We start from the raw sequence: 16,728 nt of genomic DNA, 5'->3' as shown, positions 1-16,728 counted from the left end.
CTTGGAACGATGCGGCAATAACCTTTATAGCCAAAGACAAACCAAAGGCTTGGTCAGTCCGATCACCCACCGCCTTAGTACTAAACCCCATCGTTGATGGTTCCCGGCTTACCAAAGTGCTCATGGACGGCGACAGTGGACTTAACCTCATTTATGAGGATACGCTCGACAAAATGCAGATGGACAGGTCATGCATCGAGCAAAGTAACACCACCTTTCGAGGTATTATCCCAGTCGAGAGGCACACTGCTCGGGAAAAATTAGACTGGATGTGGTGTTCGGCACGCCTAAGAACTATAGATCCAAAGAGTTGCTCTTTCACGTGGTCCCCTTCAATAGCGGGTATCACGCCATCCTCGGCCGGGAAGGTTTTTCACGCTTTCGAGCTATACCCCACTACGGGTATATGAAACTCCAGATGCCCGGGCCTAATGGAGTCATCACAATCTTGAGTGACCCGGACAAAGCCCTTCACACTGAAAACAAAACTGCATCCTTGGCCCTCGAGGCTCTATCCGAAGCCCTAGCAGCGGAGTAATTAACCACTTTGCGGTCCATGGTGGATAGGACGATGTGATCCTCGACAAAAGATCCAAATCCACCTCCTTCATGCCAGCCGAGGAAATAGTGAAATTCCAAGTGCATCCGATGGACTGTAATAAAACAGCATCTATCGGAGCACAGCTGGATCCGGTTGTGGACGCCGCCCTACGCACATCCCTGTGAGAGAATTGGGATATCTTTGCCTGGCACCCTTCAGACATGCCCAACATGCCACGAAGACTGGTCGAACACAGTCTTAATATAATCAAGGGATTTAAACCCGTGAAGCAGGAACTACGACGATTCTCCGAACCCAAGCATCAAGCCATGGGAGAAGAGTTAGCCAAATTGTTAGAGGATGGGTTTATTAGGGAAATTAAACCTCCGGATTGGTTAGCAAACTTGGTTAGGGTACCAAAGAAGGATAAATCCTGGCGTCTGTGTGTCGATTTCAAGGACCTTAACAAGGCTTGCCCTAAAGACCCCTTCCCACTGCCTCACATTGACCAAATCATCGATGCAACTGCAGGTCACGACTCCTTGTGTTTCCTCGATGCGTATTCCGGATACCATCATATTACTATGATGGAATCGGACCAGGAGGCAACTGCGTTCATCACTCCCTACGGTCCCTTCTACTTTAATACTATGCCCTTCGGACTCGAAAATGCTGGGCTACCAACCAACGCATGATTCAAACTTGCCTAGAAAAGCAAATAGGCAAAACAGTAGAAGCATATGTGGACGACATAGTCATCAAGACAAATCACGTCGAGACACTGGTGGATGATGTTTGCCTCACCTTTGACAACATCCGAACATACGACATACGGCTTAATCCATAAAAAGGTGTCTTCAGAGTCCCGGCGGGAAAGTTGCTGGGGTTCATTGTTTCCCATAGAGGAATCGAGGCAAACCCAGCCAAGATCCGAGCTTTGTCACAATTGGCCATACCAACAGACCTAAAGCAGGTCCAGAAACTAGCTGGGTGCGTCGCGGCCTTAAGTTGATTTATCTCCAAATTAGGATAAAAAGCATTACCACTATACAAGATACTGCGCCGCACTGAGAACTTCAAATGGACGGATGCAGCCATAGCGGGATTGGAAGAAATCAAGGCCCATCTCACAAGCAACCCAATCTTAGCCACACCAGGCGTTGGGGAGCCTATGTTATTATACTTTTCGACAACTAACCAAGTAGTCAGCGTGGTCCTCGTCGTCGAACGAGGGGAGGAGGGACATAAATTCCCCACCCAAAAACCAGTCTACTATGTATTGGAGGTCCTTACACCTTGCAAATCCCGATACCCCCACTATCAGAAGATAGCCTACACAGTCTTCATGGCACCCCGCAAACTTCGACACTACTTTCAAGAGTGTTCGGTTACAGTGGCATCTGAAGTACCACTCAACAACATTATCAATAACAGGGACGCCACTGGTCGCATAGCCAAATGGGCCATCGAGCTATTACCGTTTGAAATCATATACAAGCCATGGTGGGCTATTAAATCCCAGGTATTGGCCAATTTTGTCGCTGAATAGACGGAGGCCGAACTCCCTAAAGAGTACAGCTCATACTCCAATTGAATTATGTACTTTGATGGCTCTAAAATGCTGTCCGGACTAGGGGCTGGTGTGATCCTCACATCCCCTACTAGGGACACAGTCCACTACATACTAAAAATTATGTATACGGACTCGAACAATGCAGTCGAATACGAGGCGCTACTACATTGTATTCATATGGATGTCTCCATGGGTATACAACGCTTGGAGGTGCGCGGCGATTCGAACTTCACAATTTCCCAGGTCAATGGAGAGTTCGATGCAAAGGACCCAAAAATTGTGGCATATCAAAACGCCATATTAAAAATATCTGCTCGGTTCGACGGACTTGAGTTCCATCATATCGCTCGAGAAAGTAATCAGGCAGCCGACATCCTCGCTCATATGGGCTCTAAGCGCGATCCTGTGCCACCTAACACCTTTGTGGAATGGCTCTTTAAGCCATCCGTAGCGTGGCAGGGTGAGAGTGGGGAAAGTAGTACGGACCTGATCACACCCCCAGCTGCCGAACACAACACAGACACCGTCAGTGGTCCAGATGTTGAGATAACACCCTCTGCCCACGAGATCATGGCGGTTATCTCCCCTTGGACCGGACCCTTCCTGGCCTACCTTAATACACAGGGGCTCCTCGACGATCCAAATGAAGCTCGGTGCATAGTTTGGCGCTCTGATTCTTTTAAAGTACATGAGGGTGAATTGTACAAAAGAAGCACTACCGGAGTGCTCCGAAGGTGTATCTCCGAAGAGGAGGGAAGGCAACTCTTGGCACAAATACATGCCGGTCTCGGTGGTCATCACGCCGCAGCCCGCGCCCTCGTCGGTAAGGCGTTCCATACAGGCTTTTTCTGGCCTACGGCTCGAGCTGACGCTCAAGACCTCGTCCAACGCTTTGTAGGCTGTCAGCTTTTCACCAATCAAAGCCACATGCCTGCCACCTCATTAAGAACAATCCCCATTACTTGGCCCTTTGTGGTCTTGGGGCTTGACATGGTTGGACCCCTTAAAGCGGAAGCCACAAAAAGAAATACTTGATGGTCATGGTGGATAAATTCACTAAATGGATAGAGGCCAAACCAGTAAAAAACAGCTGAGGCCGGATCAGTGATTGACTTTATATCCCGCATAGTCCACTATTATGGTGTCCCGCATAGTATCATCATGGATAATGGCTCTAACTTCACAGCTGATGAGGTGAAAACTTGGTGCACTAAGTTGGGCACTAAACTCGACTATGCATCTGTATACACCGTTAAAAACGGCCAAGTAGAACAGGTCAATGGTCTGATCATGAGTGGTATTAAGCCCAGATTAGTGCACTCTTTACGAGAATCAGACAAGCATTGGGTCGAGGAACTCGATTCCGTACTCTGGGGACTACGGACCACGCCCAATCGAACGACCGGACACACACCTTTCTTTATGGTTTACGACACAGAGGCTGTATTGCCATGCGATATTATCCATGACTCGCCTAGAGTGCGCATGTATGAAGAGAAAGAAGCCAAACTAGATCAGCAGGACGACCTAGATGGACTTGAAGAGGAGTGCGACGTTGCCAAGGCCTGTTCTGCATTCTACCAACAATAGGCCAGGCGTTACCAAAGCAAAGAAGTGCGGGCTAAAACATACAATGTCGGAGAACTTGTTCTACGCCTCCTGAAGAAGAAAAAGGGTAAGCTCAAACCTAAATGGGAGGGCCCCTTCATAATAGATGAAGTCCTTACTGGAGGAGCCTATCGCCTTCACAATGCAGAGGATAATCGCCTTGAGCCAAACCCATGGAACGCCGCCCAGCTCCGAAGATTTTACGCATAGTTCAGCCTCCTTAGGTCTCATTCTAAACTAGGTTGTTTCTATTTTCTCTCCCGGTTTAATTTTATTCCCCTTTCTTCTTAATTTTATGTCCGGATCGACCGCATTGTTGGGAGTACACATCTTTAAATGTATACACCCTACCATACATGGGGGCTTCTTTTAAAAGAAGCATTTTATTGAAAAGGTTACAAGCTTCTTTTGTCCGTACTTTCTGTTGTTTCTGCCATTTTATGCACCTTTATGACTTAAGTTTTTGCCCAGCTGGGTTGCCTTGCTCCTGTGCTTATACCCTACATTCCCGATTGTTCGGCTAGGGTGTGAAGGGAGCACCTCTGCGATTGTTACAACTGGGTTATCCGACCCTTTACCTTAGACAGGTGAAGCCGAAAGGTAGCGTTCTTACGGGAATAATTGGTCGGCACATATACAACAGACTGTTTCCGGAACAACATGAAATTGGCCTGTACTTCAGATAGAGCCTAGCCCAAGGAAAGGAAACCCTAACGGAACTATTTTTCTTGGAAGATGTTTCTTACGTTAAATAGTAATATAACATAACTCCACCGAACACATTTTGTCTGTTCAAACAATATGGCCGGACTGCCTAGTTTTCGACAATACTAAATGTTTCCTAGTTAAACATAGTATACGGAAACACTCCAACTTCTTGGTTCGGAGGTAGAAGCCGAGGGTCTGCAATAACAAAATTTTCATAAAATTCGGCAGGAGATAAGTCTGGTCATAAAGTACATGGGTACATCGAATCGAACGCCTACTCCCTTTCTACACCGTCTAGTAGACTATCTAATTTACAATCTTGTTGTGAAAATTTCGCCGCTGCCATTACTTGGTCATATACCAAACTTATGGGAATTTCCTTCCCGTTAGGTCCCTGCGGTCCAACTCTGGCCATGTGGATCAGATCAAGACCGGTATAGCATGTCTTCACCATGGCCCATGCCTCTCGAGCGCCTTCACGGCATGCGGACGTCTTCCACAACTCGAAGCGACACCGGGCACCCTTGAATAGATCAGCCAACCCCTCCATACTTTTTGGAGGGACGTCTGAAGGCCGCAAGGCTTTGTCATATTCTTCATAGCCTTCTGGGCACACTCGTGCAACTTTGCCAGCTCCTTTAGAACGTCACTTTGCAGGCTGGGCATTTCCTCTTTAGGGGTCGGTTAACATACCTGTACCAACCGAACTATAAAATTCCGCATTATATGATTATATCAATAATTCAGATGGCTCAAAAGTCATACTGAATATGTCTCCCTTCAGCTTCTGTTTTTCCTGTTGAGCCTCCAAGAGTTGAGCCTTTAAGCTCTTTATCTCTTCGGCCTGTTTCTTCACTTCTTCTTCTAGTTTTTTATCTTTGCCAAAATGCATTGGGGCACTCTTCATTTCTTCAAGTTTGGAGACAGCGGCATTTAGCTGTGTCCGGCTTGTCTCGAGCTCATGGGACAAGGCACTGTTCTTCTCCTTGAGGACTTGTGGTCATCAAATGATCCTCAAATCAGCTTTGTCTACCCGCTTTAAGTCTCGGGGGCTACTGCTATCTTTCTACTAAGTTTATATAAAGTTGTACTTGTATATCCTTTGAGAACAGGCGAGCAACCCCTGTGAGCCCGTCCCGGGCAGCCCGAATATATGCACCTATAGTGCTTAGGGCGGTGAACTCTGGCTCCGTTAAGGTGGTGGCGCGTAAGGCTTCTTTCAAGTGACGATGATTCATCGCACTCTCAACTTCGGAGTTAGTGACGGACATCTCATCCGACTCTCCGTGAGGCGAATGAGTATGTGTCGCATTAGCATGCACCCCGTCCTAGTTGATATCTCCAGCGCCATACTGGCGGCAGGTCGACTGGCTGGGATCTTGCTCACGGTTCGCCGTATACCCCTCCTGCGATGATCGAAGGATGATGCCAATGACAATTCGTCTTCACGCCTCAATGTGAGATAGGAGGAATATACCTTTTCGGTGATGGAGCAGGCTCAGTGGTGCTTCCGGTTTCCTTTCGTTTTGCACGACCCTTCCATGAAGGTACTGACCTTCTTTTGGTCGCCCGTCCCTGGGTGCGGCTTGCTGAGAGCCGATCCTACGAAACATGGTCCGGTGCGGAGGATAAGAAATGAACAAAAGTATCCTTCTTCCCAAAGAATACCATTTCCGAATACTTACCTTCACAAAGGGATAAAGGTCGGGGCAATCAGCCATAATAGCCACTTACAAGCCATCAAGGCTCGCCTGATAGTATACTCCGTCTTCAAACTCCACAAATATTTTTGGATCCACATGGAATCCGGGGTCCTCATTGCGATCCTGATCCTCTGGCTAGGGGGCGGGGCAGTTAATGTTCTCGATTATTTGTCTCCATTACTATTTAAAAAGCAACTAGGGTATTCAGTTAATGCATCTCAATGAGTAAAAAGTACTGAGCAATTAGAAAACTTACCCATTCAATGGGATTGTACATGGAGAAGCCCTCACGACAATTTAAATGGAGGAAGTCTTCTTCTTCACCTTTATAAAGATCGGTCAGCATGGTCGCCAATGCGGCTTGGCTATCCGGACCCTCTTTCCTGTAGTGGGATGCATCGTCTGATACGTCTCCAACGTATCTATAATTTTTTATTGTTCCATGCTATTATATTATCTGTTTTGGATGTTTAATGGGCTTTAATATGCTCTTTTATATTATTTTTGGGACTAACCTATTAGCCGAGGGCCCGGTACCAGTTTATGTTCTTTTTTTGCCTATTTTAGAGTTTTGCAGAAAAGGAATACCAAACGGAGTCCAAACGGAACGAAACCTTCACGATGATCTTTCTTGGACCGAAAGCAAACCAGAAGACTTGGAGATGAAGTCGGAGATGCAACGAGGCGTCCACGAGGTAGGAGGGCGCGCTCAGGGGGTAGGCGCGGCCCCCACACTCGTGGGCCCCTCGTAGCTCCACCAACCTAGTTCTTTCACCTATATATACTCTTATATCCTAAAAACATCAGGGGGAGCCACGAAACCACTTTTCCACCGCCGCAACCTTCTATACCCGTGAGATCCCATCTTGGGGCCTTTCCCAACGATCTGCCGTAGGGGGGTTAGATCATGGAGGGCTTCTACATCAACACCATTACCTCTTCGACGAAGCGTGAGTACTTTATCATCGACCTTCGGGTCCATAGTTATTAGCTAGATGGCTTCTTCTCTCTCTTTGATTCTCAATACAAAGTTCTCCTCGATGTTCTTGGAGATCTATTTGATGTAATATTCTTTTGTGGTGTGTTTGCCGAGATCCAATGAATTGTGCATTTATGATCAAGATTATCTATGAATATTATTTGGTTCTTCTCTGAATTCTTATATGCATGATTTGATATATTAGCAAGTCTCTTCGAATTATTGGTTTAGTTTGGCCTACTAGATTGATCTTTCTTGCCATGGGAGACCTGCTTAGCTTTGGGTTCAATCTTGCGGTGTCCTTTCCCAGTGACAGTAGGGGCAGCAAGGCACGTATTGCATTGTTGCCATCGAGGATAAAAAAGATGGGGTTTATATCATATTGCTTGAGTTTATCCCTCTACATCATGTCATCTTGCTTAATGCGTTACTCCGTTCTTTATGAACTTAATTCTCTAGATGCATGCTAGATAGCGGTCGGTGTGTGGAGTAATTGTAGTAGATGCAGGCAGGAGTCGGTCTACTTGACACGGATGTGATGCCTATGTTCATGATCATTTTCTTAGATGTCATCATAATTATGCACTTTTCTATCAATTGCTCGACAGTAATTTGTTCACCCACCGTAATACATGCTACCTTGAGAGAAGCCACTAGTGAAACCTATGGCCCCCGGGTCTCTTTTCCATTATATTGAATCTCTTTAAATCTCGTTTACATCTTGCTAGTTTCTGATTTACTATTTTGCAATCTTCACTTTCCAATCTATACATCAAAAATACCAAAAATATTTACTTTACTATCTCTATCAGGTCTCACTTTTGCGAGTGACCGTGAAGGGATTGACAACCCCTTTATCGCGTTGGTTGCAAGTTCTTGATTGTTTGTGCAGGTATTCGGTGACTTGTGCGTCATCTCCTACTGGATTGATACCTTGGTTCTCAAAACTGAGGGAAATACTTACGCTACTTTGCTGCATCATCCTTTCCTCTTCACGGGAAAACCAACGCAACCTCAAGAGGTAGCATTGTCCTCCCCGTTGTAGTTCCATAAGGGAGTGACCCTAGATTGAAGTGGCTGAATGCATCGCTTTATCGCAATGGCCATAACTTCAACTATGGAGAGTCCGGAATGGGTCAGTAGCCTGACCTTGTTCACCAATCTCATTACTTCCGCACTGTCTTCTTGACCAGGGGACTTCGAACGCCAGTTATATAGCTTCTTCAAGGGGGCACTGGAAAATTCTGGTAGTTCGCGCACAACAGGGTCCGTAAGAGGAACATCCTCAATATAGAACCATTTCGAAGACCATTCGGCAGATCCCTTCTTCGAAGTTCCAATTGGGTAGCCGGATCCGGCTATACGCCATAATTCGGCACCGCCCACTTCAAAAATAGACCCGCTGCCCTGGTGGCGGGGAACGAGGCAGCAGAACTTTTTCTATAGTTCAAAGTGAGCCTCGCAGCCCAAAAATAATTTGCAAAGAGCGATGAAGCCAGAGATGTGTAAAATTGAACCTGGTGTGAGGTTGTGCGGCTGGATCCCGTAGTGTTCCAATAGGTCCCTGAGGAAGGGGTGGATTGGGAATCCGACGCCCCTCAAGAGGAATGAGATGAAGCGCACCCTCTCCCCTTGGCTGGGATTGGGGAAATTCTCCGCCAATGCATCAACGCCAATAGAAGTTTACCCTGCTCGTACGGAGACTAGATCCGAGGGAGGGAGATAACCTTGCGTCTGGAGTCGACTGAGCTGGAGATGGGATACGGATCAACTTTGCCAATCCCCTTCCTGAGGGCCCTGGGGATGCGAGGAGGAGCGAGGGATGCTAGCCATGGTCTGAATTTTTCTGTGGTTTGCTTTGTTGCTCTTGGGGTTGTGCGAGATGGCATTTTGAAGATCTGACTTCGTTATATAGGCGCAGCCCATGCCTATCAGAAATATTAAAATAATAAGGGTAACGGACTGGTTGCAATCACTCAGACGCGTGGAAATCGAGGCGACGGCAGGGAGGAATCATAAAGACTGGACGCGGAAACTAATGCCGGACTATCACCAATCCGGAATGTGGTGGAGAACCCGCCTTGCAAAGCCGAAGACTTGCGTCCGCACACTACGTCGTCATTGAATGCAAGTTCGGGAACTACTGAGGGAGTCCTGGATTCGAGGGTCCTCAAGTGTCCGGCCTGGGAGTATGGGCCAAGTTGCATGGGCTATACAGGATCAAGCTGAAGATTATCTACCGTGTCTGGATGGGACTTCTCACTACGTGGACGGCAAGAATAGAGTCATGAAGTTTCCTTCCCTGGTAAACCGTCTTTGTACAAACCCTAGACCCCTCCAATGTGTATATAAACTGGAGGGGTTAGTCCGTAGGGGATAACTTTTTCACCATCATTGGAATCCTCATATGCTAGACATCTAGGGTTAGCCATTACGATCTCGAGGTAGATCAACTCTTATAATCTTCATACTAGTTGAATATAATCAAGTGGGAGTAGGGTTTTACTTACCTTAAGATGGCCCAAACCTGGGTAAACGGTGTGTCCCCTGGCTTCCTGTTACCATTGATTCTTACACGCACAGCTTGGCCCCCCCTACCCGAGATCTTCCGGTTTTGACACCGACAATGACCCCTTCTAGGATACGTCTTCCCGGCATGAAAGCCGTCTAACTCGGTTGCACCATCGAATGGGCGATCTGTGTCAGTCTATTAGTACCCACTTTCATGAATATTTTGAAACTCATGTTGAGAAGACAAATCGGCCTGAACTGCTCGATGCTAACCGCTTCTTCTTTCTTTGGCAACAACGTAATCATACCAAAGTTAAGATGAAACAGTTCAAGGTGGCCATTGAAGAAATCATGAAACATAGGCATAAGATCATCCTTAATAATATGCCAACATTACTTATAGAATTCCGTAGGGAATCCATCAACATATGTGGCTTTCTGAATCCTATTAGCGCACAGAGACTATGAGCGCACGATTATGGGTGTATCAATTATGGGTGCATCACATGGGCTGTACTTGTGTAAATTGTCACATTTACTCTTACTGTCATACCTATGAACTCATGTGTGGCTTAGTCCATTGCCAGCATGACATATGTGGCTCTGAATCCTATTAACAATTAGGGCCAATAAAAGCTTCCTTGTTTGAAAATTGAACATCTCCTTTAGTACATGGGTTGTACTCAAGTAAATTGTCACATTTACTTGTGCGGTCATACCTATGAACTCTGTGTTTTTTTTTCATAGACTTAAATTATGTTTTTTTCTAAAGAAAATGTCGGTTCGTGCTTTCTACCACCACCATGTAATTTGCCTTCAACTACCCATATAAGGAAGAATCCATGTCCATCTCAGTTTCATTCCCCCAAGTTGCTTGTCTCGTCAAATTGGCACTTTGTTCGGCTGTTTTGTTTCCATTCCTTTTCCAGCAACATGAACTATTCTAGATTTTTTTTGAGAATCACTAGGGGTGCGGAGGGGGTGTTCCCCCCCTGAATATATTAATGAAAAGCGGCAAGCCGTAGGTACCATCTTACAGATTACATAGGCACGCAAATACGTGAGGAGAGGAAGCACCGACACAAGGAGACACTGTCCTTATCACACTGCTTAAACAAGCAGTGTGATCACAAATATAAGTAAGATACAATAAGTTTAAGAGTAAGCGAGGAGTGTAAATCTTGAGCCTTGAACGCCATTGCGTTCCTAGCGTCCCAAATTCTCCAGAGAATGGCAAGGAGGATAAAAGGCCATGCATCATTGTTGAGTCTCGGTGTTGTTGTTGCAACCCAAAGAGAGGTTGTGCTGGTGGAGTGGAGGCAGAAGCCTAGCCTTTGCCAAATCCTGGCAGCTAGAGGATGTACTGGTGGAGTCGAGGTAGAAACCTAGCCTTTGCTTAATCCTTTCAGCGAGAGGACAAGTGATGAAGAGGTGGTCCATGCCTTTCAGATGATAGCACCTAGGGCAGTCCGTATAAGGAGTGATGGATTTATGCGCCAAATTTGCTTTTGTGTTTAGTCTGAGAAGCCAAGCAAAGACCTTGATCTTATTTGGTACCTTGGACTGCGAAATAAACTGCGCGCGTCTTCCTCATGTTCTTTTGTTAACAGCTCGTAGGCCCTCTTTCTCGTGAATGGATAGCCCCCATTGAGGAAGAGAGAGTCTGGTTCATCTATGAGCCTACAATCCTGCAACAAGAGATAAAAGAGAAGCCAGTTCTAGGGATGCAACATTTGTTAGGAAATTATGCAGGTTGAATTCTCTACCTAAACGCATAATATTTGCCAAACTATTCGAGATTTACTATGATGATGAAGTATTGTTCATCACCTCAGAATGAGCCGCATCAGGACAACCTAGCTTCCTAGACCGGACCAACAACTGAGGCCGAATGACAAATTGGTCCATTTTTCCGCGAGGCCAACAAGGCAACAACCGATCATGGCGTTGGCTCGACAACTGGAACCTAGCATGAGCAAGGTCGCCTCCATCCAGTTCAGGCGAGGGGATCAGTTCGCCGCCGGTCACCCCTTCTCCATCTCACTTGTGCTCGTGCTCGCCGTTGACATTCGCATCATGTAGCGCTTCTCTCAGGGACCATCAATTTCCATGGAAAATTGTTTTTCTTTTGCTTTAAAATGATCGTTACAAATTGATACTTATCCAAAGATCCACACACTAATTCCTAACGTTTTGCTTTAAAATGATCATTACAAATTGATACTGATCCAAAGATCCACAAACTAAATGCTTTCTTTTGCTGCCCGTGTGCAAACTTTTGTGTTGCTTGTATGTGTTCTGCTCGCTATTTTGCTTTGCGGGGCTAAATCATGAAATCTTGTCTCATTCACCATGATCACTTCCTTACCTCTTTTTTTTGAACAGTCACCGGGGGAGGGAATTCCCACCTGAATATATTGCTCAAAAAGCTGCCAAAACCAAAGGCCACCCCTTAGGCTTTGGCTGATTCAGTTTATAAGGGAAACTGGATCGAAAACCTAAACAAGTTGATCCCGTTTATGAGGAAAACCGGGCTGAAAACCATACAAGAAGATTACAAGAGATGAGAAAAAAGGACGCCGAGGACAAGGCCCGACCTAGCTATCAGATCGAAGGACGAACACCATAGGAGGAACAAGTAGAAGTGGGGTGTCGTCGAAGGATCACAATACCATGACTAAGCAAGCAACCTAACGCACCGCACCGGCGTGCATACCGAACCTCACGACACAACTCAGGAGCAACCACAACCAACGAGTGACAACACGAACCTTGACTGGGATCTCCACCATGAGAATTCGAGACGATTAGCAAGTTGGGGAGGCATCTTGCATCGTCGAAGAGCATAGATGAACCAGAACAACACCAAGAGCACTAAGTTTACCGCAACACAATGGCCATCAGGGGAGGTACTTGAACATGCACAGCAACATGGCCGACACCAGGGAACACCACCGAAGACGAACACATAGGAAGCAGGACAACAGCAACACAAACCACCGTCGACCCCAACTGGCCGCACCACCACCACCAACCTTCCGGCAGCAAGTGACACCCATACAACAACCATGTTGACCTCAAAGATGACGCCTTCAAGAAGGGCTGCGACGTTGGTTGCGCCGCCATCATCTGTATAGGAGGACCTGAACTAGGGTTTCCCTTGGGGTCTCGACGAGGAGGGTGCAAACAACAAAAACAACGATGCCTCCAAGGAGGTTAGCGGCGCCCACAAGCATCGCCGCCGCTGGCTCCAGTTGTAGCAAGGCTTTCGCCCAAGTTGATCTGACACACTCTCGAAGACCGGTTGAGTGAGGTGTGAGCTGATCTGCACCACCACAAGTGAGCATGGCCGCCCCGTCGCAACTCATGGTCAGATTACCACCACAGGCCGGATCGAAGCGAATCCAACCTGCCCAAGGCGCACGCAGCCATACCGGATCTGGGAGGGAGTAGCGCCGCTAGACACACCACCGGCAGGACCCCTACACCACGTAGAGGCCAGTGCCCCGGGGAGACTAGCAGCTCAAACCAGCACCGCGCCGGCCGGAGCACACTACCAACCTTGACAGAAAAGGACGTCGGCCCGGCTAAACAGGCCACCTCCGGCTAGGCTGGGCGGGAGTAGAGCCGCCACCAAGAGCCCCCGCTACGCCCACCACACACTAGATCCGAGCAAAGCAGCCTCGGATCCGCGCCTTTCCGAGCCCTCGCGCAAGACGCGCCGAGGATCACCACCGTGGCCGCCGCACCAGATCGGCCACACCTGCGCCGCTGCGAGATGGGGGAGCCCCGCCACCGCTGTTCAGGCGACGGGCTTTGCCCGGCCATGTCATTCAACGGTGGCGAGGGGAAAGGGCGGGGGAAAAGGGAGGCCGCCGGCTGGATTTGGGGCTTCCGCCCGCGTCGCTCCTCAGCATCGCCCCTGGAGGAGCGACGCGGGGGAGGGGGGGCGTGTTTAACTTACCTCTTTTTTTGCAGGTAAATATGGGTTTATACCTCTGAAATACTGTTACAGTCCGCTAATACAAAACTAGAGACATTGTCTGGAACACGGTGCAGCCAACAGGCGGTGCTACCTTTAGAATGATCAAAATTAGGTGGTGACGACACTCTCGATAAGCTTATACCTTTGAAATACTGTTACAGTCCACTAATACAAAACTAGAGACATTGTCTGGAACACGGTGCAACCAACAGGCGGTGCTACTTTTAGAATGATCGACAATGAGCAACACTATTTTGATGACGATCTACTTTCTGCGGAATAAACCTATCCAGGAGCCTCTTAATATCCAGAATCAAATGTCCATGAGAAGATTTGTCCAATGACTCGCAAGTTAAGCAGCAACCAGGACAGGACATTCAGATTGAATAATAACTGGAAGGTCCGTCAACTTAGGCGAACTTTCTTAAGTGTCTTTTTTCACGTGGAATTCTCTTTGAAGTAAGGAAAACTTTGTTATCAACTTATTTTTGCAACTATCACTCACTTAGAAGCTAACGGTGCTGGATTCTATGCCCAAGTGGGGATTTGGTGCTGAACTATTGATGGATCGGAACTTCACGAATGGAGGCCAAAATGCATGGTGACTGTTTCAATTTGCCTTTTTTTTTGTTAAGTCGGCAATGAGGTCGAGTGGTCGGGGACACCTGAGATCGTAGCTTATAATCTTATTTGAAGTATAGCATTATGATAAAATTTGGATTGCTGAGTAATATTGAGTTTGTTTTAGACCTATTAACATTTTTTTACGTGCAAGGCAGGTGCGTTGCCAATTTCATTAAGAGAGAAAAAACAAAACATAGTGACCCAATTTATATGGAAAAACAGGCCGAAAACCGTACACACATGATTGATTAACGGACAATCATGCAAAAAAAACCAGCAATGCCGACGTCGGCCAAACTCAACTCCATCACTAACATGCCCATAACTTTGGAGATGTGTGGGCGAACTCTTTGGAGATGCCTTCAAGAAGCATCGTCGCATGTATTGTTCGACATCCTATCGAACCAAGGCTTTCGCCCGAAGCCACCACACCAGCTCCGCTACACCTAAGGAAAAGTCCGGCCACACCAACAGCCCCCATGGCAACCATCGAACCAACAAGCAGCAACCTAATGGAGAGAGGAACTCTTCCGCGACAAACTTCAGGAAACATCGTCACCGGTATCGATCCCCATTGAACCAAGGCTTTCGTCTAGAGCCCTAAGCCCCTCCACCTACCCGGACCTAGGGGAAGGGGTCCAGCGACTGCCAACAGAGAGCGAGCCGAAGCCGTGCTGCATCGGCAGTAGCAAACCATGGCTGCCGAAACATCACCCCGGAGACGAGCTCACGCCTACGCACAGCACACCACCAGATGTGTGAATCCATAATTGTGCACCTACACACGGCTATGAAATGAGAGGTGTCGGGAAGCAGAAAAGCACCATTCCTTGCAGCCTTAGAGCAAGCGCAACATGTAACCAAAGGTGGCACTAAGGGGCTTCTTCTGATGGGGTTTGACGCCATATGTTGTAGATCAATATATCCAAGTAAAATGGCAGGAAACCAGTTCCACCACTAGACATCGGTACTAAATGAGAGAGGGGGGAAATGGCCAACCAGCGGTACGACCCGCCATCCGCCGGTCACATTCTTCTTCCTTTGGCCACTCCTCCCTAATGCCGCCATCAAGACCACATTTTCACAATTTCCCCCTCTCTCATTTGGTACTGATGTCTAGGGGCGGAACCGGTTTCCTACCATTTTACTTGGATATGTCGATCTACAACATACGGCTTCAAACCCCACAGGCGGCACATGCCTCACGCTGAGGCATCAGAAGGTTGATGCCCAGGTCATTAGAGCAACTCCAACACGGCGACCCAAACGGACGCGCGCTTTGTCTGTTTTTCGTCTGTTTGCGTCGGCTCAGGGGACACCCATGTCCGCTTTCGCGTTTGGGTCGGTGCTTGCACCCAACACTGGCCTGACCCATTTTTTAATTTGTGTGGGAAAAAATGAACGCAAATATGATGAAACAAAAAAGGCAATAAACAAAAAATGCCGGCCACAAAGGCATGCGGGAGTCCATGAGTCCACATTACACTAGTTAAAACATTTAATAAAACTGAAAACAAGGAGGAGGCGCGCTGCCCTAGGCGTCCTCGTCGTCAGCGTCGGGGCTGGTGAGGTCGACAAGCGTCGGCGCTGGGCCAGCCCAGGAGAACGCCATCTCCCAGGCTGTGGCGACGTCCTCTTATGCCGGCGGAACCGCCGCCGGCTATACAGTGCAGGCACGTCGCTCCTCCTCCGCCTCGCGCTCCCACTGCTCTAGGCGCTCGCCCTCGCGGCGCTCCTCCGCCAGCCAACGCGCCCGCCATTGCTCGAGGTAGAGCTTCTCCTATGTCGGCGTCACCCCAAGCCAGATGGGTGGTGCACTGACCCACTCTCACACCACTCTGTCCCAGTTAAACCGTTGGGGCGCCGGCACAGGGGACGGCAGCAGCTCATGGTTGACAGGGGACGACGGTATCAGCGGTGGCAGGACACAGTCCCCAGAAGCGGAGGGTGTGATGGACTTCGACAGGTGTGCCTAGTATGCCTCCTCCTCCTCATTCGCTTTGCGCCGCTCCTACTCTCCGCTTTCCTGCATGGCATCCGCCAGCCGCCTGGTAGGCGGCTTCCTCCTCCTGGTCATCATCGCGGACGACGGGGGGCGGCGGGGGTCCACACGTGCTGGACGCCGCGCCGACGCTAATCCTCGTGCTCGAGGGCGAACCAGACCTCCCAATCGGGAGAGACCACTAGTGCAGAACCGGGCAATAGCACCGGTTCGTAAGGCCCTTTAGTGCCGGTTACATAGTCGGCACTAAATTGTGGTCACTAAAGCCCCCCCCCCCTTTAGTACCGGTTCAGCACGAACCGGTGCTAAAGGGCAACCACGTGGCACGAGCCAGCTCCGGGGGCCTGGAGCCCTTTAGTACCGGTTGGTAAGACCAACCGGTACTATAAGGTTTGGTGTTTTTTTAGTTTTATGATTTCTTTTTCATTTAATTTTGTGTTTCCATTTTAATTCTTTTTCGTTTGCTGGTATTTTATGATACTACACATTGTACA

Source organism: Triticum aestivum, chromosome 5B (genome assembly GCF_018294505.1).
Source record: "Triticum aestivum cultivar Chinese Spring chromosome 5B, IWGSC CS RefSeq v2.1, whole genome shotgun sequence".
Classification (NCBI taxonomy): domain Eukaryota; kingdom Viridiplantae; phylum Streptophyta; class Magnoliopsida; order Poales; family Poaceae; genus Triticum; species Triticum aestivum.
The sequence above is the reverse complement of the archived record's forward strand: the minus strand, read 5'-3'. Positions refer to the sequence as shown.